The sequence below is a fragment of the Anabrus simplex genome, chromosome 1 (genome assembly GCF_040414725.1).
Source record: "Anabrus simplex isolate iqAnaSimp1 chromosome 1, ASM4041472v1, whole genome shotgun sequence".
NCBI classification, from domain to species: Eukaryota; Metazoa; Arthropoda; class Insecta; order Orthoptera; family Tettigoniidae; genus Anabrus; species Anabrus simplex.
Window position 1 is genome coordinate 1,216,043,040 of NC_090265.1, and position 25,409 is coordinate 1,216,068,448.

Below are 25,409 nucleotides of genomic sequence, written 5' to 3' on the forward strand. Positions count from 1 at the left end.
TTTCAAATAAATCCACAGGAGTCCAGTTTATTCCGTCGCACGGTATAGGTAATTCCACAGTAGTCCGTGAATTTGTCAATAACACGTAAAGTGTTATTACGTGAAAGTAGTAATAAATATTGTAGTAGAAGTACTCACGTTATAGAGGCCTGCCTTCCAAACATAGTGAGTGAAAAGGATAAGTATTGAAGTGTCTTGATGATACCACCAAAGATATCCATTGCATAATTTACAACATTCATCATCAGAGCACAAGCTGATAAGTGATCATAATAAGTAGATCAGACGTTTTCCTCACAGTTGGATTTAGGCGCAGAAATGTTATATTTTAGATAATGCGGAATTTGTCGTATTTGGGAATTATCGGAGCCTTCCTTATTATTTATTTATTTATTTATTTATTTATGTATTTGTTTATTTATTTATTTATTATTCTTTTCTCCGATTTGGCCATCGTAGGACCACGTAAAATAATCCACTGCATTCATTTCCGTTTGTTTTCCAATAGTTCTACATTATTTCACTGTGTTTGCTCCTCTTCTCTTCTGTCCGGCTATTATTTCGTTCCTTCTTTTCTCTCCCCTGAAAACCCTTGAAATTTTTTATCAATCCCCTAAAAGCTGTTATGGATATAGAATGTCTCACATGCATCTGATATTTTGCATACACTGATTGTCATTCTTACTGTAAATGAAATGACAATCCACAGCCTGTTTCCAATCATTCGACAGGGTCAAGAACGGAATGAATGAAGCCCCCATCTAGCGGCGAGGATACGAATTGTTCCGGCTGCCTAAGCTTATCACACTCCTCTGGGGCAATAATGAATGACTAACAGATGAAATGATAAAGGAGAGTGTCGCTGGAATGAAAGATGACAGTGTAAACTGGAGTACCCGGAGAAAAACCCTGTCCCGCCTCCGCTTTCTCCAGCACAAATCTCACATGGAGAGACCGGGATTTGAACAAGGGAACCCAGCGGTGATAGGCCAGCACGCTGCCTCCTGAGCCACGGAGGCTTCTTAATCTTATTGTAAACATGATTAAAAACTTATTTTGTGTGTTTGACATTATCCCTCTCATTATATGATCAAAGAACTTAACTCTTCTCTGCCTGATCGTATCGTTTCATTTTTTCTTAGAGGTCTTCATTTCTCCTATGTCTGAACTCCTCATTTTCAGTCTTTAATGCGACGCAGATTTTTAAAATAATTTTTCATTCCTTTTTCTCAAGCTCTTTTATATTTTATTCATTATTCATGGAAAATATACACTCTGTGGCATATAGACATTCTCGTTTCATTACCGCGTTCTAATGCCTAATTTTCGTTTTAATGGAGTCAATCTTCTTATTATAGATATCCTTGGTCAGTTGGTAAGCTTGTTACAATTTTCTTTCTCTATTTATTTGCTTCGTTGTCTAGATTTTTAATTCGAATCACTTTCTCCAAGTACTTAAACTTTTCTATCACGAAGCGAGTTGGCCACTGTCGGCAGCCCTGAAAATGGCTTTCCGTGGTTTCCCATTTTCACACCAGGCAAATGCTGGAGCTGTACCGTAATTAAGACCACGGTTGCTTCCTTCCCACTACAAGGCCTTTTCAATCCCATCGTCGCCATAAGACTTATCTGTGTCGGTGCGACGTAAAGCAAATAGAAAAAATATCTTTTCTATCCTCTCTATTTTTTCATAATCTGTTATTAACATTGTAGGTGAATTATTTATTTATTTATTTATTTATTTATTTATTTATTTATTTATTTATTTATTTATTTATTTATTTATTTATTTATTTATTTATTTATTTATTTATTTATTTACTTATTTATTTATTTATTTATTTAATCTGTGGAACTATTCTTACTTAATCAGGAAGGAAAAACGAAGAGATCTGGCACCTCGAAGAATGAAGGTATTTGAAAAAGAAATGGAACGGCCATGAAGGGCACGAAAATGAAAGACTCACTAGCCCTCGCAAGCCTAATACCGCCGGGGTCGGAAAAGAACAGAAGTTGACCAAGTGAAGTCAAAAAGGATAGATAAATGTGACGAGCCTGGAACAAGTTAGTGGAAGCAATTTCGGACTCAGCTAGGAATCTGTGGTCGCCAATCCACGCCCCCAATTTCAGATACCTTTTAATTTCCTTATTGTCATCTCTTACGATAGGCAGAGGGTACCTGAACGTAGAGACTGTTAACCCTATTGTTCTTCCCTTAAATAGACACTTCTCGTGAGGTGGTGGTGGTGATTATTGTTTTAAGAGCAAGTACAACTGGCCAATCACCCTTTATTAACACTAATCAGAGGGAACAATGGAAGGGATCCAACTAATCGAGAAATGAAGGTACTGACCAATGTAAAACCAGGGCCACCAACGGCGTGAAAATGAAAGACTCCCTAGGCCTCCATCAGAAATATCATCGGGGTCAGAGAAGAACAACTGTTGACCAAGCGAGGTCGGATAGATAGATGAAAGTGAGGAGCCAGACACAAGTGGAAGCAATGTCAGGACTCAGCTAGGAATCTGTGGTCGCCAACTGACGTTTTCAATTTAAGAGCTCCTGGGGCCTCTTTTAGTAACTTCTTACGACAGAAAGGGGATACCACGAGTGTTATTTTACAGCCCCCACCCGCAGGGGGATATCTGTGAGGTTCAGCTGCTAAAGATAGTCCCGTGATTCCACCCCAGTGCGACGCTTGACTAAATAATATGACTGAAGGACGTACTGTGGTATTTAATCGAGACAAAAGGAGGGTTGGAAGTAGATATTCCCTTGAAATATTTATTATGCCTGGAATGTATAGCAATCTATGGCGGAGATCGGCCGAACCACAGCTAACCTCACAGAGCTGCTCCGCTCGCCAGAGGGCGCTGGTAGAGACGTAGCTTATCCAGAGTGGAATGCGGGATGTTTCAAGATGTGGTTCTACTAATTAATTCTGTTTGCTGTCGAAAACCGCAATGCAAAGTGGTTGAGGGAGCAACCGCAGCTCAGATTTCTTGCTCTGGATATGCTACATATTTAATGAAACCAGGCCTAATAGTACAGTTATGGATCATATTCACTCCCTCTTCCGCGTATGCAGTTAGTGCTACCTATGAAACAGAACCGAGATATTCATAATTGATGCGCAAATGATGGCAGAGCTAGAACTAACATCTCAGCACAAGTATAGCGCAAAATGCTTTTTGCATATTTAGTAAAACTGTTACGTGAATGTTATCATCAGTTGATTGCTCATTACTTTCTGCTCCAATTCTTTTGTGCTTGCAGAATTACATTCTTGACGACATATTAACATCCAAAGCGATCTTCAGTTCTCTTGAGAAGCAAAAATTCGTCTCCGTACAGGTCACGAAGGCCCTTGGAGGAGTTCAAGGAAAAGGCTTCCGCTATCCGCAATCTCAGTACTAAATGGGAGAGAGTGTTACGTAAGCTGTGTGCTCGTATTGTGTGAAGGATGAGTGAACTTGAGATCCATCTGCCACTCAAGAAGATGATATAATTTTTTCTTAGTTTAAGTGTGCTTCCGTACCCGGTGTGCTTAATTCTTCTTCTCGAGGAGCCATATCTTCAGTGGACGTTTGGCGTCAATCTGGTCCAGGCCTCCCAACTAACGTCTTCTCTAAATACGGCAGCAGATGATGAAATGGACAATTGGCGCAGGTTTCCCAACCAGGAAGTGCGTCGCCACCCGGGGTCCCTTCTTCCTTTTATTTTTCCTTGAAGTATGAGTTGTTGGTATTGCTATTCCTCGTTACGCATAGTGTGGCCAAAGTATACTATCTTCCTTTCTTTGATGGTGTCTGTTAGTTCTGATTGTTTACTCACGCACTGCATAACCGCGTCGTTCATTACGTGATGCAACCAAGATATTCTGGTCATACGACGATAATATCAGAACCGTGTAATTATTACGACGTTGAGTGTCGAAGCCTCCGCACCGTAATACAAAATAGAGAAGACATAACGCTTTATGACTCTGGTTCTGATATGAGGGTTTAAGTTTAGATTTTAGCTCCGAGGCTAAATGGTTACTGTGCTAGTCTTTGGTGTAGTGACTGATGGGTTCTATTCCGGAGATTTTAACCTTCATTAGTTACTTCCGACGGCTCAAGGGCTGGGTGTGTGCCATCTTGATCATTATAATTTAACATAGATAGGACTTCATCTTCAGAGACGTGCAGGTCTCGAGATGCCTGCACCAGCCCCTTCGGAGGCCACACACCATTATTATTAGTTCAGATTGTATATACATTCTTCATCCAATAGAATGCCGCTCGTGCTTTCTCAATTGAATTTTTATTTCTTGATAGTGGTTCCATCCCTTTTTTTAGTAAACAGCCTAAATAATCGGTCCTCTCTACTCTTAGCAATTACTTCCCTTCGACGTAGATAGGATTATATTTGCCACAGCTCTCACTAATAACTATATGTTTTTGTTTCCAGTGTGTAAAGACGCATTCCAGATCTTTCACGTACACGACTCGATCAACTATTCTTTTAAGTCCTTCTGCACTATCAGCGAGTAGTACTGGGTCATCAGCATATCTGAAGTTGTTAATAATCACTCCATTTAGAAATGCCATTCTCTGCACCTCGTAGAGCCTCTCTGGACAACATCTCGGAGTAGATTTTAAACAATAATTGAGACTATTCATTCATGTCGAACTCCTTTACAAACGTAAAATTCTTCTAATTATTGGTTTTTGCATAATTAGAAAAGAGGAAAAGCATATAACAATTATGTTTAGAAATACCTTAAGTAGCCGAAAGGAGAAATCCTCCCTTTGTGCTTTCCAGGGACACAACATATCACCCCTAGAGGTATTCTTACTTATATGGAAGATTTAAACCAGAGACTCTGTAAATCAGTGAAATTCGACCATTTGCTTTGTCCTGGCAGGGGCTTCCACATTAGACAAAAATAAGGATAATTGGCATTATCAGAATAATGGTATCGCATGAAAACACCAGCCTTCACATACTAGATCACATTGAATCCATGAACTCCAAGACTATACAAAGTAAGTGAAACAATGGACAATAAACAAGAAGCAGGTTAAGGAAGAATTCATTAATATTGGGTTAATTCCTAACCTTAGCGTAGGTTAGGAATGAACATATACAAGACGCTACTAAGGCAAATAAGTTAGCCTACAAGCCTACTGACAGTTGAAGTCGATGTCTAAAACAGAAGTGGTTACGGCAAAAGAGGACTACTACAAGGCTGTCTACGATCAGCTGTATATATTGGAGGGTACTAAAAAGGTCTAACAGTTAGTAAAGTATCGCCATCGCTCTGCGAAATATATCGGACACGTCATGACCATAAAGGATGAAAACCAGAAACTAATACGAAGCCAAGCCTAGATCCTTAGCCGTTGGAAGAGTCATATTGAGACAAGCTGCAACGAAGAATTTCCGCATCCATCAATACTAACGGTGGAACACGTGCTTGGACCAGTTACAGTCATCGCTGCTGAGGAAGTTGCCATGACAAAATTTAAAATAGAAAAGCGACCTGACCAGATGACCTTTCAGCTGAAGTGCTTGAGGCTAAAGCAGCTCATTTTCTGGCAGATCTGTTCAATAAAATCACCGATTAAAATGAAGACTCTCCCATCTGGTATTACTGTACCAATGTGCAAAGGCAAAGGTGATGTCAGCGACTGCTTCAGTTATAGACCATTCCGCCTACTTTGCCACACAATCAAGATTTTCGAACGTATCCTGGACGTGGGTCTTCACGATATTGTTGATGTCATTCTGAACCGATGTGGTTTTGTCAAAGGTAGAGAAACAGTTGACACCATACATCCGCACGCCTCCAAATGGGACGCCACCAAAAGAAATGAAAACCACTCCACATGGCATTCCTGGATCTTGAAAAGGCACTTCATAAATTGCACGTGATATTATTTAGTACCATTTAATATCCATGTCGGCGTGTACCAGAGATCGCCTTTTTCTCCGTTTTTATTCATCCTATGTCTGGACACCATCACTGCAGAGCTGCAGACACCACATCTTTGGACTCTGGTTTATGCTAATGATGATAGCATGGATCCTACGAATCTCGGCAAGAACTACAACAGCTATCCAAACTCTGGAAAAGTCGCTTGGATAAATACGGACTGCGACTTAATGTCAGAAAAGCGGAATACTTGGAATGTGAAGAGCAACGAATGGACCCTCAACATGGACGGCGTTGATCTTCCTGAAACAAATCGGGATAAATATTTGGGATCAGTCATTGTTTCAGATTGTGATCCCCTGCCAGATACAAAGAATATAGTAAAAAGAACCTGGATGAATTGACGCCAATGTACGGGAGTCCTTTTCGACCGGAAGATCCCGTTCTACTTAAAATGAAAGATTTATAGAATGGCCATTCGTCCAGTAGCATGTCACAAAAATACATGAACAACATCTGCGTGTCGTGTAAATGAGGATGATTCTATGGCCTCTGGGATTCAGTAAATTTGAACATGTAAGAAAACCAGAACGTCAGAGCAGCACTTAGAGTGGCTCCAGTTACCGATAAAATGCGAGAGACTGGTATAAAGTGGTATGGTTGCGTACTGCAAAGCAGTAGTACCTCCGTTGCGAAGGTAGCACTAGATTTGAACCCCGAGGGCCGTCGATCATGGGGACGGCCAAGGATGAAATGGCTTGGCGCACTACTTGCTTGCTGGGCATTACTCCAATTGACGCCAAAGGTCGGAACCGATGACAAGCGAAGTGCAGGAAAGCGGGCCCTTAAATTACGCAGGATATACGCTAGGGGGAAAAATAATAATTATTAATAACCTTGGCATCGTATAAAACATAAATAATGAAACACGGATGTAACTAAACATGTAAGTGAAGAAATCATACCTCACTCAGTAGATAACTATTTTCCCTTACAAACAGCTTTTCCTACATGAACAGTTATAAAAGTTAAGACAGAAATGCTTCAAAATAAAGAGTAATGTGAGTATATGCAGTGTATAAGGTATTTATAGTTTGGAAATTAGATTGTGTACTCAGAAATAACAGTACCTTCATTATGTAAAGTCTATAATTCCACAACAATTTGATGATAAAACATGTTCACAGCTAAAGCAACATTCTGCCTTTGGACATCTGTGGAATACAAGTATTTGCTGGCCTAATTTGGAGCTAACTTTAGTAATATTCTCTTGTTAGAATGGAAAAAGTCTCTTTAGGCTTAAGTACTGTAATAACACCATCAGCTATCTTTTTATCTGAATATTTACCAAGCCCTACGCTTAAATTTATCCTGTATTACCGATTTCAAAAAACTCTGACTTGATCAGAATTTAGTAAGGATCACTTCAATTTTCCAATAAATATATATGGTATTTACACAATTACCCTATTGTTCAGTTCGTTTGTATCCTCAGATGCCATTCTATTTTCAATTAATTTCAAATTTAGTTACCTGTCTTAATTTACCTGTATTTGTAGGAATGCTAATTCTGAAACTTGGACTCTCTTTACCTTGAGTGGTATTACGCACTATTTCTTTCCTACTTTATTTCCTTCACAGTCTATATTATTTCGCTTATTAAGTCTCATAATACACCGTTCAACACACATTTATCGGCAGTGAGGAGGATTTTGAGAGGTTTAGGGTTGGTGCCTCTTACTATGGCTACTAGGAAACGACCTACACTTGGAAAATCATCGTTCAAAGCTTGAAAATATGATCATCCAACGTACACCTGAAACTGCTCTTCAGCGCAAGCCCAGGCACGGTTTGAATAGAGAACACGAGTCCACGTCTAGGCCGTCTGAGATTTCTTCTGAACGTAAGGCCAATTCATGGATTTTCACCTGGTTCTGAGGGCTGGTTCGAGGTCCACTCAACCTACGTTATTACAAATGAGGAGCTATCTGATGATGAGATAGTGACACCGGTCTAAATATCCAAGAATAACGGCCGTGGGGCTTCGTCATGCGGACCACCTGACACCTCGTAATTTTCAGGTCTTCGGGCTGAACAGTGGCCACTTGGTAGATCAAGTCTCTTCAGGGCTGTTGCGCCATGGGGTTTGGTTTGGTTTGGTTTGGTTTGGTTTGGTTTGTTTTGTTTTGTTTTGGATTGGTTTGGTTTGGTTTGGTTTGGTTTGGTTTGGTTTGGTTTGGTTTGGTTTGGTTTGGTTTGGTTTGGTTTGGTTTGGTTTGGTTTGGTTTGGTTTGGTTTGGTTTGGTTTGGTTTGGTTTGGTTTGGTTTGGTTTGGTTTGGTTTGGTTTGGTTTGGTTTGGTGAGGCCGGACTGAATGAGGACAAAGGGAGAAATATGGAGAGCACTGCAGGGAGCCAGGTCAGGTCCAGCCCATAGAGAGAACGCCATTCTAGATCTAGAGCGTCGATTTTTTTACGTCCTGCTAAATGCTTTTAAGGTGTACGAACTCGCCGAGGAGCCGGAAATGCTGTGCCACAAGAGTTAATTTATGTACAAGTAGATCTATCGACGCGAGGTTGGCGCATAGGAACCCCTTTAAGTACCACCGTACTCACGCGGGATCAAACACAGCCCTTGGTCACAACTAACCAATAGTAACAATCACCAACATTCACTCCGCCGTCTATGCTACTCATACTGGCTCTCATTGATAAAATTAGTGCGTAATGAAGCATTTCACCTTCACAGCCCTAAAACCGGTGCTTTTAAGTGTTCTCTGAAACACACACACAATTATCTGTTCTCTCGTGACATTTTTCAGTTACTGAAAATTTGATTCAGAGAGCCCCTATTATTGTCTGAAACTGTACTGGTTTTCATCCAATTTACTTTTCACCATTTATTGTAGTCTCTTTTCTAAAACGCATGTAGTACTCTTCATTGAAATAGTTCAATAATATTATTGCAATTATTCCTGTCCCCTTGTTTATATTTGTATATAGGTGCCGCATATGATGGCCTTACCTGGTCAGAAGACATGACCGGTAGCCATTTCATCCTGTCTTTCCCGCCATATTTCGCCATTTTAGATCTGATTTCATATGTTTCTGGTGTTTCATGACAGAACGGTTTAATTTATCATTTATCTTGTACGTCCCCCAGTGTAAATGAATTGCCATCATTGGTATCCTTCCCATCACCATTATCATTTTTTACTTCAAGAGAAGTTTATACATTTTACATTACGAAGAGTTTCAAAATATTCCTTCTCTCTGGCCAGTGATGCCATACGATTTGCAGTGAGTTCACCTATCGATTTAATTCCTAGCTTAGCATTTATCTCCTCATTCCGACTATCCTCGTGCTATTGCTACCAGATACTTGTACTGTAAATCTTTCTCACTAAAGTCCGTTTCTTCCCAAAACTTTATTCATTTCTGTTTTTCACTCTGTTTATAATATCAAGTAACACCATTTTACAGGAAAGCAAATATTGATATTTCCTACTTCTTGTACCTACGTGAATTCAGTTAGTTGAGTACAATTCATAATATTACTAGCTGCAAACCGACTGCTATAACAATCCTGGGTAATATTATTAAAAAGCGGTATACTACTCTTTATGGTTTTATATCAATAAAAGTGAGGAGGTGAAACTGTGCGAATATGGTACGTGTGTGATATCTCATAATTTTGCATAAAATCTTTTGTTGTAAAATATACATACCTAATATCCTTCCATAACCCGATGTTTAAAATGTGCTGTTTGATGTTGATCAATGATATTTAGACACAATGTTTATTAACAAATTTTGCAGTAAGGGAGCCAGAATTTCATGAATATCAAGTCAAAATTGTTCTCTAAAATCTACTTCAAAATAATTAAACTCTGATTACTTTCTCTTGTTTATGTCCTGTTAAAGAGTTTTAGTCTTCGAGCGGTACGGTTTCTTAACACAAGATACGTACTGCTATCCCATGACTTCGATCACATCAGGTATACGAATATTCCAGCTTTCCCTTGCATTTCAAATTTTATTTGACAAAGTTCCAGGTCTTAATACTACTGTAAAATCTGTTCTGAATAATTTACGATAAATTAGCACACTGTTCACTCATCAGCGTAATGAAAACCGCAGTGCAAACGCGATATCAGATGGATTTCAAATGTGTGTTGTTTGATATACAATCCTATCACAAAATTGATTTAGAAATGTACTCATCAATTATCTAACTGTCAAGAATAAATTGGAAAACTTTAAATGCTGTATTTAAAACCATTAATATTGACGTAAAGTATCTCCTCGTTCACATTTCATCCTCAGAAACAAGGTACGAGTTTCTAATAATAAATCATGTTGAAATTTGAAACAGCTCGACAGGAATATATATAGTCAGTGAATAATATCATAAAAACCGAGCAATACAACTTCAGTTACCAGAGTTATTTTAACAAACCATGCACAGACTAAATACAGAAATAAATTTAGTATTCAAAAAATAGAAGGTAGTAAAAGACGGTAAGTGAAATCGTAGGTGATATGAACACATTTTTTCTCATCAGTTTGGGGATCATAATATTTCAGATGTATATGCTGCTATGTTCTGCTACACACTTACGTCAAGCATATGATGTTACTTTGATTCTTTTGATGAAATGTTATATTTTGTGAACTCAGACTTGGAGTACTCTTTCTTCACTGTTTCGTTCTTAATTTTTAACCCTTTTTTCTTCCGTTTGAAATTTCAAATACCGGTATTGTTGTGTGTCCAATAGCATGATGTACTACCTCACAACTTCCAGACATATTAAACAAAACCTTACACGTGCTTTACTTAAAGACACATAGCTTATAATAGGTTGTGCACTTAACCGAGCGAGTTCCATGCGGGTAGGGTCACGCAGTTGTGAGCTTACACTCGGGAGATTGCTCGTTCGAATCCCACTGTCAGCAGCCCATGCGTTAGGTAAAATGTTCACTCTAGAAATTATTGTTTTAAATTGTTGGAAGTCAGTATGAATTGCACGAAATTAAACTCTCATAAAAGATCGACAAGAATTTCCACCTTATAGTGCAGCTAGCTTGTATGAATGCATGGGTGAATGTGACAATGAATGACGTAGTGCCTAAGTATTTCCAATTTCTGACCCCAACTTGGCAGGTTCGATCCTGGCTCAGTCCGGTGATATTTAAATGTGTTCAAATACGTCAGTCTCATGTCGGTAGATTTACCGGCACGAAAAGGAACTCCTGCGAGACTAAATTCCGGTACCTAGGAGTTTCCGAAAAGCGTAAAAGTAGTTAATGGGACGCAAAGCAGATAACATAACTGAGCATTTCCATGAATTCATACTTGTATGATGATGCACTAAGTCAGGTACATTATTAATATCCTATGTAACTCTAGAACCGTGCATACCATGTTATAACTTGTTTATTTTGTATTATTGTTAACATCATCATTATAATCCGCAGTCACGTAGTTACAAACCGAATTATTTTATCACTGCAGATTTCATGTTAAGTGATCTTCTCTTCCATTAGCATGATCCTCAGCAGCATTATCACTAGAAGCGAAATCCTTGTACTACGTAGTGTTAATTCTCAGAGAGCAGAGTACTCTTTACGTTAAAGACTCAAAGTAGACCCATAGATTGTCTGCAACACGTTGCCAACGATGCGGGAGACGTCGGTTACAAGCCGTCTCACGATGTGTTAATTTTTCTATGTCATGTTTCACAACTTTGGCATTTCCTGTTGTATCCCATATCTCATGTTTCACAACATTGTCATTATCCTATCGTATACCATATCTCATGTTTCACAACATTGCCATTGTCCTAACGTGACCCAAGCTGTCTCCCACGCAATGGTTCTTTCAATTCGGGGATGACTTCAAAATAGCACGGAGACTGGCCCGGTGAGTATGGAGGGTTTTTCAGTACATGCCACCCCCAGCGCTGATGGTAATGGTTAGTTAGGAAACATCTTAAAAAGTAACAGGTGTAGGAACAGAACACCAGAGGAACATAGTATACGTGCTTATGAACAGAGAGATATTCCTTCAGATAAAATCTTCGATCATTCCTTATATTGTACTAGCAAGATACCCGTGCTTCGCTACGGTATTATACTGAAATTTATAATTGAATGCTAATTGTTTTAGATATATAATCCGCCGAAATTCGCGATCTGACTCGTTTTCTGCGAGAATCCGCCAAAATTCGCGATCTGACTCGTTTTCTAATAGATTACGGTATGTTTCCTCACATTTTTCAATCTTTCTTTCCAGCAATCGATTTCGTACTTCCCGGGCTAGGTCCAGATATTCCACCCCGTCAGTTGGGTCCCTAAATCTTTGCCATCTTTTCCTATAAGCCTTTTTAATATGGATCAAATCCTTCAGGAGATCCGGCGTGGTGTCGTCTTAGGTGCCTTGGCGGTACTGAACCCGCGGCCGGACTGCATTCTTAGTCATTACCCGTCCAGGACCATTTTCCAGGGGGGTCCGCACATTTGACAACGGTCCAGAACATTATTATTATTATTATTATTATTATTATTATTATTATTATTATTATTATTATTATTATTATTATTATTAAAAGATGTTCTGAACCCCACAGCAAGCTGCAAGATCGCTACTTGGCGGTAAATTACATCTGCTGCCAGTGTCATTGTTACAATGTGACCAGCACCATCGTCGCGCGTAGGCAAGTGTGCGGGATTTCTGGCGATACCAATGACATACTTCCGTGCATTGTTGACCTTATTATAGAGGTGAACAATTTGACGGTCCATCTCATTCCTATCGTTTATTTCAAATGTGTTTAAATTTTTATTTACATGCCAGGGGGATCTACTGTAATCTAAGAACGTTCTCCGAAGGAAAAGATGGCTGTTGAAAACCAGCCCAGGAAAGATTAAAAATGATCGGTTTATGATCAGAATAAGTACATCGAAACTATATAGCCTGTTTCCAGTCATTCGACAGGGTCAGGAATGGAATGAATAAAGCCCCATCTAGCAGCGACAATAGGAATTGTGCCGGCTGCCGAAGCACACCTCTGGGGCAATGATCGTTGAATGACAAATGAAATGAAATATTGGACAGTGTTGCTGGAATGAATGATGAGAGAGAAAATCGAAGTATCCGGAGAAAAACCTGTCCCGCCTCCGTTTTGTCCAGCACGAATGTCACATGGAGTGACCGGGATTTGAACCACGGAACCCAGCTGCGAGAGGCCGGCGCGCTGCCGCCTGAGCAACGGAGACTCCTTAAGTACATTATGAACAGTAAAATCAATTGATCTCACCTCCTTTTACACTCCACCGCCGTTAAGTTTTTTACACCCCCCCCCCCAAAAAATAGAAGACGTGTTTCTTTATGTTTAAAAGATATTCCAAACACCAATGTTCACATCTGTTACATTCAGTTTTGAGATATAAGTATCCCCATAAAAATAATTCACTTTATTTTCACTTCCTTTCACACTCCCCTCCCCCCTCCCCGTAAGTGAATTTTCCGGAAAAATATACTTGTTTCCTTAATAGTAATAGTAATTATCACGACTCTAACTTCTTCAGTTTTTGATTTATGTGTCTTCATGGAAGGAATTCAACTCCTTTTCACTCCCGCCCCCCAAACGCGTTTTTCTTTGTTTAAGGAGATTCAAATACCAATTTTCACGTCCGTAACAACTTTAGTTTCTATTAGATGTATGTATTCTCATACAATTAATTCAATTAATTTTTCAATTCTTTCACCCCCCCTTTCATTGGATTTTCCGAGAATACGTGTTTCTTTACTTTTAAAGCAGATTCCAAAGCAGATTTCACGTCTGTAATATCTTCATTTTTGAGATATCAGTAGCCTAATTAAAAGAATTCAACACCATTTTCAGTCACTTTTACCCCCCCCCCTTCCACCCAAGTGGTATTTCCGAAAGCTGAAAATACACGTTTCTTTATTTTTAATAGAGATAAAAATACCATTTTTCACTTCTGTAACATGTTAAGTTTTTGAGATATACTGTAGAAATTCGCTTTTTAAAATTTCACCCCTTTTTATTTCCCCTTACGTGGAGTTTACGAAAACAAATCACCTATCTTTCTTTACATTTACAGGAGATTCTAAATACGAACTTTTTACGTCTATAACATTTTACGTTTCTCAGATATTCTGTAGATATAGTCTTTCAAAAAATTCACCGCAGTTTGTCACTCCTGTTTAACCCCCGTTAATTGGATTTTCCAAAAACAAAAAAATACGTGTTTCCTTATTTTTAAATGAGCTCCCATATACAAATTTTCAGTTCCGTAATATTTTCAGTTTCTGAGATATATGTATCCTCATTAAAGGCATTCATCCCATTATTCACCCATTTACACCCCTCCTATTGGGATTTAAAGAAAGCAAAAAATACGTGTTCTTGCATTTTTAAAGAAGATTCTAAATACCATTGTTTTACATCTGTAAACTTTTAAAGTTTTAAGATGTAGACACACTCATTTTAAAAATTCACCCCCCTTTTCACCCTCCATTATTTGGATTTTCCAAAATCAAAAAAATACCTGTTTCTTTATTTTTAAAGTAAATCCCAAATACCAATTTTCAGGTCTGTAATATCTTCAGGTTCTGAAATATAAGTAGCCTCATTAAAGGCATTCAACCGCTTTTTCACCCTTTTCCACCCTTCCAATTGGGATTTTCCGAAAACAAAAAAATACGTGTTTCTTTATTTTTAAAGGAGATTCTAAATGCCAATTTTTACATCTTTAAACTTTAAAGGTTTTGAGATATAGATAGACTCATTTTAAAAAATTCACCCCCTTTTCACACCCCCCATGAATTGGATTTTCCAAAAACAAAAAATATGTATTTCTTTATTTTTAAAGGAGATCCTAAACACCAATTTTCAGGTCTGTAATATCTTCAGTTTCTGAGATATAACTATCCTCATGAAAGTCATTCAACCACGTTTACACCCCTTTTCACCCCTCCTATTGGGATTTTCCGAAAACAAAAAAATACGTGTTTCTTTGTTTTTAATGAAGATTCTAAGTACCAATTTTTACATCTGTAAACTTTAAGAGTTTTGAGATATAGATGCACCCATTTTAAAAATTCACCCCCTTTTCACCCTCCCATTAATTGGATTTCCCCCAAACAAAAAAATACGTGTTTCTTTATTTTTAAAAGAGATCAAAAGTACCAATTTTCATGTCTGTAATATCTTCAGTTTCTGAGATATAAGTACCGGTATCCCGATTAAAGGCATTCAACCCATTTTTCACCCTTTTGTGCCCCTCCTATTGGGATTGTCTCAAAACAAAAAAATACGTGTTTCCTTATTTTTAAAGAAGATTCTAAATACCAATTTTCACATATGTAAACTTTTAAAGTTTTCACCCCCTTAGCGACGGAATATCCTAAAATCCTCTCTTAGCGAGCACCTACATCTTAATATGAATATATCTCCAAAATTTCATTTCTTTATGTCCAGTAGTTTTGGCTCGGCGATGATGAATCAGTCAGTCAGTCAGGACAAGCTACTTTATATATATAGATTTATATAATTGAGATAACTATGACGATATTCATATTAAAAGTGCCTTGTGTTTTAGATTGATATTGTCCTGAAAAATACAATATAATCAGTAATAGATTATTAGAACTGCTAAGGGATGGGATAACCAACTTCAAATGTGAGAAAATTAGGCTATATGGTACTGAAAAGTCAAGAGTCCTGTAGGCTCTGGTAATATTGTATATATTATGGAATGACTTCAGGACGAGGATATTACAGAGTAATAGTAAGTGCCTGAATGCTAACAAATCTGACGAAAACACGTAGATGAATAAATCAAGAGGGCGGGTGATCATTGTACATAGTAGTGACGATGTTGGTTGCAACAGTAATACAAAGAAGACGGTACGTAAATCCATTATAAACACTGTGGAACTTTTACTAAATGTACGTCGGGATTACTGGAGCTGTCCAAAGATATTTTAGCTGGTTATGACTGGATGTCTAGTACATACCTATACCAGAACGTACTGAAACTGAGAAGCTTGTAGATCCGGTGAGACAGTACCAGGATGATTGTAATCTACAAGAGATCAGTATTGAACCAAGTGCTGTTTTGTCGTTGAGCGTTCCACGAATTCTAGTCACACATGCAGAATACGTATGATCTCGGCTGTGACTCTGATTTCTACGCCATAATTCTGTTTACGGCAGAATTAGCAGTGATTGAACGTTGGCTCTTCTGTGATGAATAACACTATACACAATGAAGATGTATGTATGTATGTATGCATGTATTGAACCCATGACCTTTGTGCCCTAAGAATATTATGCATAAATTGTCAATTTAATAAGAAGTTCGATTCTTGATAGCATGGAATTGACACGTGGCAAGGGGGTGATTACCTTCGGTCCCACGCTCGGGGATACGTGACGTCAGTCGCACGTGTCAACGGCGGAAGAATCTTAAGTCATTTTTGTGAACGATTTCAAAGCGCGTGTATATGACGTGCCCAAGCCAAGTCAAAAATATACTGCCTATCAAATTTATCCAACTAATTGAACACGTATAATTTTAAATGTCCATAAACACTACCGCCGGAAATGTAGCGAGTATGTACTCCTGTAATTACCGTTTAGTTAAGTCAGAAAATTTATAGAAATTTTCTTGGCGGCAAAAGGAGATGCCCGAAGAGTGGGGGTAGCTGCTATATATAAGAATTGACGCCATGACGAAGTCCCTGCATTTTGTGTTACGAAGAAGACGACAGAGGGTTGAGTTGCTCAGTGAAAATCAAACAACAAAAGTAGACTAAGTTCAACCAACATATTTCGGCCGATGTGGGTGGGGTCTTGACTCCATGTGGAGATAGTTTCCTTGAGTGGAAATAATTGTACCAGATAGGACGGTCAAAGTACCGAATAAAATTTTATGTGATAAAGAAAGTAATTCGTGTGCGGAAATAAATACAGTTTACCGTGTGCGTTCAACAAGAAAAGTGAAGGGCATTTTCTTTTTTTTATGCTTTATTTCCAGGAAACCTGAAGAAATATAATGATCTGTAAAGCCAGAAATGTAAAAATGGCTAAATAAAAATGCCAGGGTCGCTGGTGAGTCCAATTATGACCGATGGCGTAAAATAAGGTATGTGACTTACCATCTTACTACCTATTATATATTGTTTCATGATCTCTAAAATGTGTATTTGAATGGGGTATATACGACGCAGATGGTCCCACTATGTGGTTTTTGAAAATGTTAGAATACGACTAAAAAAGAGTCATTTGTTTTATTTTCCACTTGGATAAATTTTTGAAGTCTTGCGAGTGCCGTATGATGTTGTAAAAAGTTATTTAATAGGGTTTCGAAGTGACATCATGTGCAATGTAGATCGTCATTTCCGTGAGTTTACTGCCTATATTTTGTGATGTCAAGTTAAGATGTTCATTCGGCGTAAAATTTTTCTGTCTGAAATTTTGACGAAAATAATATAAGAAATCCATTGTTACTCATTTTCAATCGAGTGGAAGCGCGCTGTCGGGTGAGAGTATAGTGTGATGAATTTGGTCACGGAGTGAAACGTTTTTCTAGGCTCATTTAAACTGTGTCTGACTGACAATAAGAAGATCTAGTAGAATTTTTCAGTCATTTAGTGAAAATCAAGTTATTAACATACGATATAATTTTATGCGAAGTTATTCATTATTAATGCATTGTGCGTATTAGACGTCGTGGATTCTAGTAAGGATTTTATTCCAGTTCTTTTGTCGGTGATAGTCGTGAGTTGGGAAACAGAGGTTAGTTTTGTCGTGTGAGTCGAGATAAGATTTTTGAATCAGGTTGGAGGCCTGTCAATGAAGCCGGGACTTGTGGAAGCCCGAGGAAGATTTTATAATGTTGGGAATGGAAAGCAATACAAGGAATCCGCGCTGGTATTAATTTGCGACGTGTATAATTATTGTGGGCATTTTGAAGTATAATCCATGTGCATTTTGTTGGTCAAAAATATCGTATTTGTTTAATTATGCCGGCGGAGTTTAAAAGGGACTAGGGACTAGGGTGAAACGCCGTCATCTGATAGGAGAACATAGCGGAGATATAACGGGACACGCGTGGAATTGATATTGTATTTCTCGGCCAGGCAGAACGTTAAATGTTGGATTTAGTTGAAATTTTCATCCGGCAATAACCTGAGTGTTATTAGATACTGTAAAATTTGTTTAATTGGGGACGTAACGTGCATTTGATACGACGGACTTAGAGTATAATGACCAAGTTTAGCCAAATTCAGGGTTGTCCAAAGTATAGAGCGATGGTAGTGATGATTGTTTGTCTGTGAGGGGTGCGCAAACTTTATAAAATGTTATGACGCGATATGACATCGTAATTATATGGCGAGTTGCTTTTGGTTTGTACGTAATTATTAGGGTTATCCAAGTGTTAATAATGGCTAGGGTTAGATTAGGTTTAAAGTGTGAGGTCATGAAACAAGATATATAAACTGGACATGAATGATGTAATAATTCTTTTCCAGCCAATGGGAATAAACCGATAAACATAACAGGATTTTAAAATTGTGAGAACACAATTGCGTAGGAATTTGTGAAGAAACCAGAGTCCGCGGAGGTAGAATTTGATGTCCTTTAAGATTTCATTAAATCATTCAAACTTATTTAATTATTAAATTCAGTAAACCGCATTTTGAAATAACTTTAAATCAAGCGAATAACTTGGAGATGCATTCTGGAAATCTTAGTTTGTTTTCTGGGGAATGTGTAAATGTTAACGTAACGATTAAGGGGACATATCCGAAGGTAATGGATTTTACTGCCACAAAGTATTGTGAGCATTGCTATTGTTGTATTATTTAACTTTGCTTGATTGAGCAGTGAATGTGCTGGGGATAGTAAAGTGGAAACTTTGGTCATCAACCGATGTAACTTAATTGTGTTTAGCCTTCAGCCTAGAAACTTGGATGGTCAGGGGGTCATCAACCTCAGTGACTTAGATTACGGCCATATGCCACTGTAGCATCATTTTCCTTACGGTCATCATCCATAATGACATTACAGTAACTTAGAAGTTTAGATCTCGGTCCATGACATAGACGCAGGTCACATCGATTCAATTAAGGGTCCATGTCGTATAACCACTGTGTGGCACACACCGATTGGACTGCCTTAATTATACCCAGAGTCCAGAGTTCATGTTACGAGGGCTGGACCATAAGGAATCACTACGATGGTACATGTAGTCTCACATGGAAGCCGAATCTAAGGATTTCCAGACTTTCCTTTCTTTAATAAAAAAATTAGACAATGGTTTCTAGTAAAAATGCCCATCAGGCAGTTACGTCAAAGGCTCACACCAGTGTTCTGACCTTATATGTAATAAAAATGATCGGGGTGTCCATTGGACACGATTAATTTCAATGATACCGGTGACAAATCAGAATGCTTCAGAATTTCACGAATAAATAGAAATCTTTCATTTAAGTAAATAGATTAGAATAACTGAACCCTCCTTACCTCGGCAAGTGACGAAGAACCCGATACGACCCAAGAGTCAGATCTCATGAATTTTGCTGATAGGTAAGAAAGGTAGGTATCCCTCAATATGGACCAAAAGGGTTCAGTATGTATGTATGTATGTTTCAAATTACGAAAGCAGTCCCCGAAGAAAACCAGAAAAACCTTATATACTGGTACGTGAAATGGATAACTTTTAAAAGGACCACGTAACTCGTAGGCTTATAATGAGCATTTTATAGATTTAAGCCAAGAAACATTTTTAGGAAAAATATACTTACCCATTATTTTACTATAAAACAGGCGTGAAAATGATAAATTAAGAATTAATGATAAAGAACTTTTCAGATAATATTTAATAAGTTGAAACAATGCATTGCCTTAAAACTAATTTCCGAATTATGGGCCTATGCTGTTCTAATTATTGGTACCGGTACACATGCTCGTAACTAAAATATGCATTTTTCCAGAATACCTGCTTATTTCTTAAGAATTATTTAAAATAAATTGTAAAAAGCCTGCACATTCAAAATTACATGCCCGGAAGTTCTCTGAATCCACCGTTGTATCACCTGCTCAATTCGCGGTTTTGGTAATTGAAAATAATGTCATAATAGTTCAATTTCCACTCACATATGAGAAGACATACCAGATCAATTCTGGTAACGATCTGTACAATTAAAAGCTGCACAAAAGTTCACTATCCTTGAATAATTTTCCACTCCACACGTAAGGCCTAACCTAACTGTCCATTTATACTGCCCATCAATTTAACTACTGCAAAAGCTCTCACTTATTCACTGAAAATAAAAAATATATTGTCACTCCATCACATATAATACCACAACGTTTCCACTAACCGACACGATTCAGTATGAGAGCAGGCAAGGAACTGTAAATATTATCACGTGGTAACCGTGCATTCAAAGCTGAAGTGCCCACGGCATGGCGATGCGCGTATGTGTTCAATATTTCTCATAGCATCAGTGCGCTCTGTGAGTCTAGATACATAATATTAAAGTCTTTGATAATTTCGTGTTCAGAAAAGATGATCAAGTATTTATTATCCACGCAAAATCAAGATGAACCATCAGTTGTGAGAATTTCGTGGCCTGTACACAATTTGTTAATGAAATTACATAAAACTCTTTATAGAGTCATAAAAGTGTCCTTTGTAGTTTATGCCCTCGGCACTTACATCTTGGATTAGCCTACGCGGAAGATACTTCCTAATTAAGGAATAATGAACTGTAAAGTTTTGAAGAAGCTCTTAGAACAGTGTACTCGAGGTAACAAGATTGTTAGCCTTAGATCGTTAGCAAGCGATCTTGTGATTGGATCACTGCACACAAAGTCGTCAGATGTATCAGTACAAAAGTCATACAATTATAATTTATTATTTCACTATCATTAATTATATCTTCAAACTTGGTTAAGATGGTTTCCATAATTTTCAATTGTAAGTGACCAGTGTCATTGACAACACTGCGGTGTGGGGGTAGTTTATCTGTCTCCTACCTGGAAGCCCCTGGATCGATTTCTGTCCAGTCCAGAGATTTTAATTCTGAACGGAGGGCTAGAACTGGGTTTACTCTGCCTCGTGACGTTGGCTTAGAAGTTGCTTGATACAAGAAACAGTGGACCAGGTTACTAAATATAAGCAATGCACCTGAAGATGTGGTCATGCGGGATATGTGGCACTCCAGTGGCAGTCCATCTGGCCGAGCAGCAGTCACCTTGCCAGAACGAACTGTTACGCCGCGGCTTTGTTTCCTTGTATTTTTCATGTCATTACTATCCCATTAAATCAAAGCAAGTGTGAAAATTTGGCATAAAACGTACTATTACTGATGTGATTCACAATGGAAGAAATACTAGCGTATATCTACTCCTCCACTTTTTCCATCCTCTATCCAGTTTTATCTTCACATTGTTTTGTTTTGTTTTGTTTTGTTTTGTTTTGTTTTGTTTTGTTTTGTTTTGTTTTGTTTTGTTTTGTTTTGTTTTGTTTTGTTTTGTTTTGTTTTGTTTTGTTTTGTTTTGTTTTGTTTTGTTTTGTTTTGTTTTGTTTTGTTTTGTTTTGTTTTGTTTTGTTTTGTTTTGTTTTGTTTTGTTTTGTTTTGTTTTGTTTTGTTTTGTTTTGTTTTGTTTTGTTTTGTTTTGTTTTGTTTTGTTTTGTTTTGTTTTGTTTTGTTTTGTTTTGTTTTGTTTTGTTTTGTTTTGTTTTGTTTTGTTTTGTTTTGTTTTGTTTTGTTTTGTTTTGTTTTGTTTTGTTTTGTTTTGTTTTGTTTTGTTTTGTTTTGTTTTGTTTTGTTTTGTTTTGTTTTGTTTTGTTTTGTTTTGTTTTGTTTTGTTTTGTTTTGTTTTGTTTTGTTTTGTTTTGTTTTGTTTTGTTTTGTTTTGTTTTGTTTTGTTTTGTTTTGTTTTGTTTTGTTTTGTTTTGTTTTGTTTTGTTTTGTTTTGTTTTGTTTTGTTTTGTTTTGTTTTGTTTTGTTTTGTTTTGTTTTGTTTTGTTTTGTTTTGTTTTGTTTTGTTTTGTTTTGTTTTGTTTTGTTTTGTTTTGTTTTGTTTTGTTTTGTTTTGTTTTGTTTTGTTTTGTTTTGTTTTGTTTTGTTTTGTTTTGTTTTGTTTTGTTTTGTTTTGTTTTGTTTTGTTTTGTTTTGTTTTGTTTTGTTTTGTTTTGTTTTGTTTTGTTTTGTTTTGTTTTGTTTTGTTTTGTAATATATATGTATGTTTGCATTCGGATAGGATACACTGTACGATTTACTGTTATATTTGTTATTTGTTCCTATATGTCCACTCTCTATTGGGTTATAGCAAAATATTAAAAATATGAAGATATCTTTGCTGTGCCTCGTGAAATGAATTAACACTTGCTTTGTAAATAGGTTCCTTCTGGAAAAGTATAGAATGTATACAATTACTTTTACAGTCATTACCTATGCATCCACACACAACACACCACACTACAAATCACCACAGAAACACGCAATAGTGAATACATCCCTCCACGTAGGGTCGGCGCAAGGAAAGCCATCCAGCCGCAAAAGTAGGCTGAATCCATACCAATTTCTGATTCTAGGTATGTAAGAATTTGCACGGAAGAAGAAAAAGAAGATTTTTACAATCTTTAGATTTTACATACGTGTACCATTTGAATATTAGAATGTATAATGTAATGGAAACCGGACTGGGCCCGTAGAAATCAAACGTGAAGTTGTGCTAGGTGTAAATCCGTCTACCGCATTATGCAATATGGTCACAGACTTTATAATGGATGAGCTCTCAGAGACCAGGCTTTCAGGAGCATACGGATAATAATTCATAGAAGCACTGCCAAAAGTAACTCTACTCGGTTTTGCAGATTACATGGCCATGCTTGCAAAGAATATTAAGAAGATGCTACAACTCTTGTAAACGTCGTTGTACACTCTAATGACCGTCGAATGCTTACAGATCAATTATTGCCATAAACATCACGAAGGGGACCTTGATAGTTCTCCAATATCGCTAGAATCAAACTGCGAAATTCATTCCATTAACCAACCTGAAAATATTAGGTATCTTGGTATAAACATTGGCTACAAATTGTTTTTCGACGAAGAGAAAACCGTACATGAAATCAAGGAAAATATAAATCTACTAGCAAGTAGTTTGCTTCTGAAACCTGGAAAAAACTATTTGTAGGTAAATCAATTCATGTTCGTGGCTTTCAGAGTCTAAATAAAGTGAAACAGTTTAAGCCGTTTCCTATCAGATTGGATAAGATAACCAAAAACCAAACCAAACCTCATGGCACTACAACCCGTGAAGGACCTCGGCCTACCAAGCGACCGCTGCTCAGTCCGAAGGCCTGCAAATTAGGAGGTGTCGTGTGGTCAATACGACGAATCCTATCGGCCGTTATTCTTGTCTCTCTAGACCGGGGTCGCTATCTCACCGTCAGATAGCTCCTCAGTTCTAATAACGTAGGCTGAGTGAACCTCGAACCAGCCCTAAGGTCCAGGTAAAAACCCCGACCTGGCCGGAAATTGAACACGGCTACCCCTACACCACGGGGCCGACAGGATAATCAAAGGCAAAGTCAAAAAAAACTTTTCAGCTACCAACTGATACTTCTGATGAAATTATTTCTTCAGCTAGAACAATCAAGGATGTTTTGTCTTCAAGACTCAACAGGAAGCTGTAGTTCAGCAATTTCATTGTTTACAAATTGTAGAGAAATCTCGTAATGAGTACAGCAGTGTCCTGCTGACAAATTAAAATGTTTGAAAGCACTAGGCATGAATATCTCAAATACCTACTCACATGCGGAGACATTTTAGAAGAGAAAATTTAAAACTTAATGTAGCCTACGTAATCATGGCAAAGGTGTCATTCTCTACGGATACTGTCCTTTCCCTAACAGAAGGCTGGAAACAAAAGCAGGAATCAGTAGTTCTAAATGGTGGTATACAATCAAATTAGAAGGCAATGTCGCTCCCGTGCGGTCCATCCACAGTCGAAGGAACGGAACCTGCTGCAATCACTGTAGCGAGACAGGAACATTAGCGCACGTTCCAGGTGTCCGCATGGTCAACACTCAAGGACCGCTCGCGCCATTGAATTAGGAACAAGACAGCAACTTCCCTTTCAGGAAAGAGTTATGAAGTATTCGAGGTAGTCCACTGCATTGCTGACAACATGAGTACAAGAAAAGTGGACATCAATGCAATCGACAAGAGAAACATATCAGTTTTCGTAATAGATCCAACCTTACGGTTTGAAAGAGACTCTGAACCGCCACAAGAAGCTGACCGTCAGAAGAAAAATATATATGAACCGACAGAAAAATACTTCTAAAAGAAATATGCATCGGAGAAAGTCTCTGCCATCGGCTCAATGATCGACAGCTGTGGAACTTTTCCAAAGACGTTTCTAAATTTCTGCATGTTATTTTCGATTTCTAAGCAATTAAACCAAGGAATCGTCGTTCTTGCATTGAAAAGTTCAGTACAAATTCCGCGGACTTGCTTGATGTGGATACAGACAAAATCACTATATGAAGCAGTTTATCAGGTAAATTAAATTATACCTTATTATTACTATTCCGTATGGTAGCTGCCTTTGTGGATTAGTGGTAGAGTGTCAGCCTCCTGATCGCAAGATAGCGCGTTCAAACCCTGCAAAGGATACCGGATTTCTGGAGGGCGGAAAGAAGTCCATTTGACACTCTATGTCGTACACTATTGGCACGTAAACGACCTCTGATGACACATTTTTGTTTGTCCGACAAAATGCATTAAATCTCAGCCATAAACGCCCAAGAGAGATTTAGTTTAATCTGCCATCTAGTAGGCGTAGAGTGAAACGGAACGTCGAAATAGACGAGTAGACAGCCATATGAAATCAAATTAAAAATATCTTAATGCGGTAGCTGGCGCCAAACGATTATTTTATTATTATTATTATTATTATTATTATTATTATTATTATTATTATTATTATTATTATTATTATTATTATTATTATTATTATTATTGCAGATGATATTAATTTTCTTACGGGAATCTGCAGTGGCAGAAATATACGTAAATGAATAGACACTTGTTCCTCTTCCTGAAAATATTCTGTAAATAGGAAAAACAAGTCTCTGAATGTATGTTGTAACTAGTCTTTTCAAAAACACTTGAGTAAATCAATATTCTTTCTTTCTTAATCTGTTTAACCTCCTGGGTTGGTTTTCCCCTCGGACTCAGTGAGGGATTCCACCTCTACCACCTCAAGGGCAGTGTTCTGGAGCGTGTGACTTTGGGTCGGGGATACAACTGGCGAGGACGACCAGTACCTTGCCCAGGCGACCTCACCTGCTATGCTGAACAGGGGTCTTGTCTGGGGATGGGACGATTGGAAGGGATAGGCAAGGAAAAGGGCAGAAAGCGGCCGTG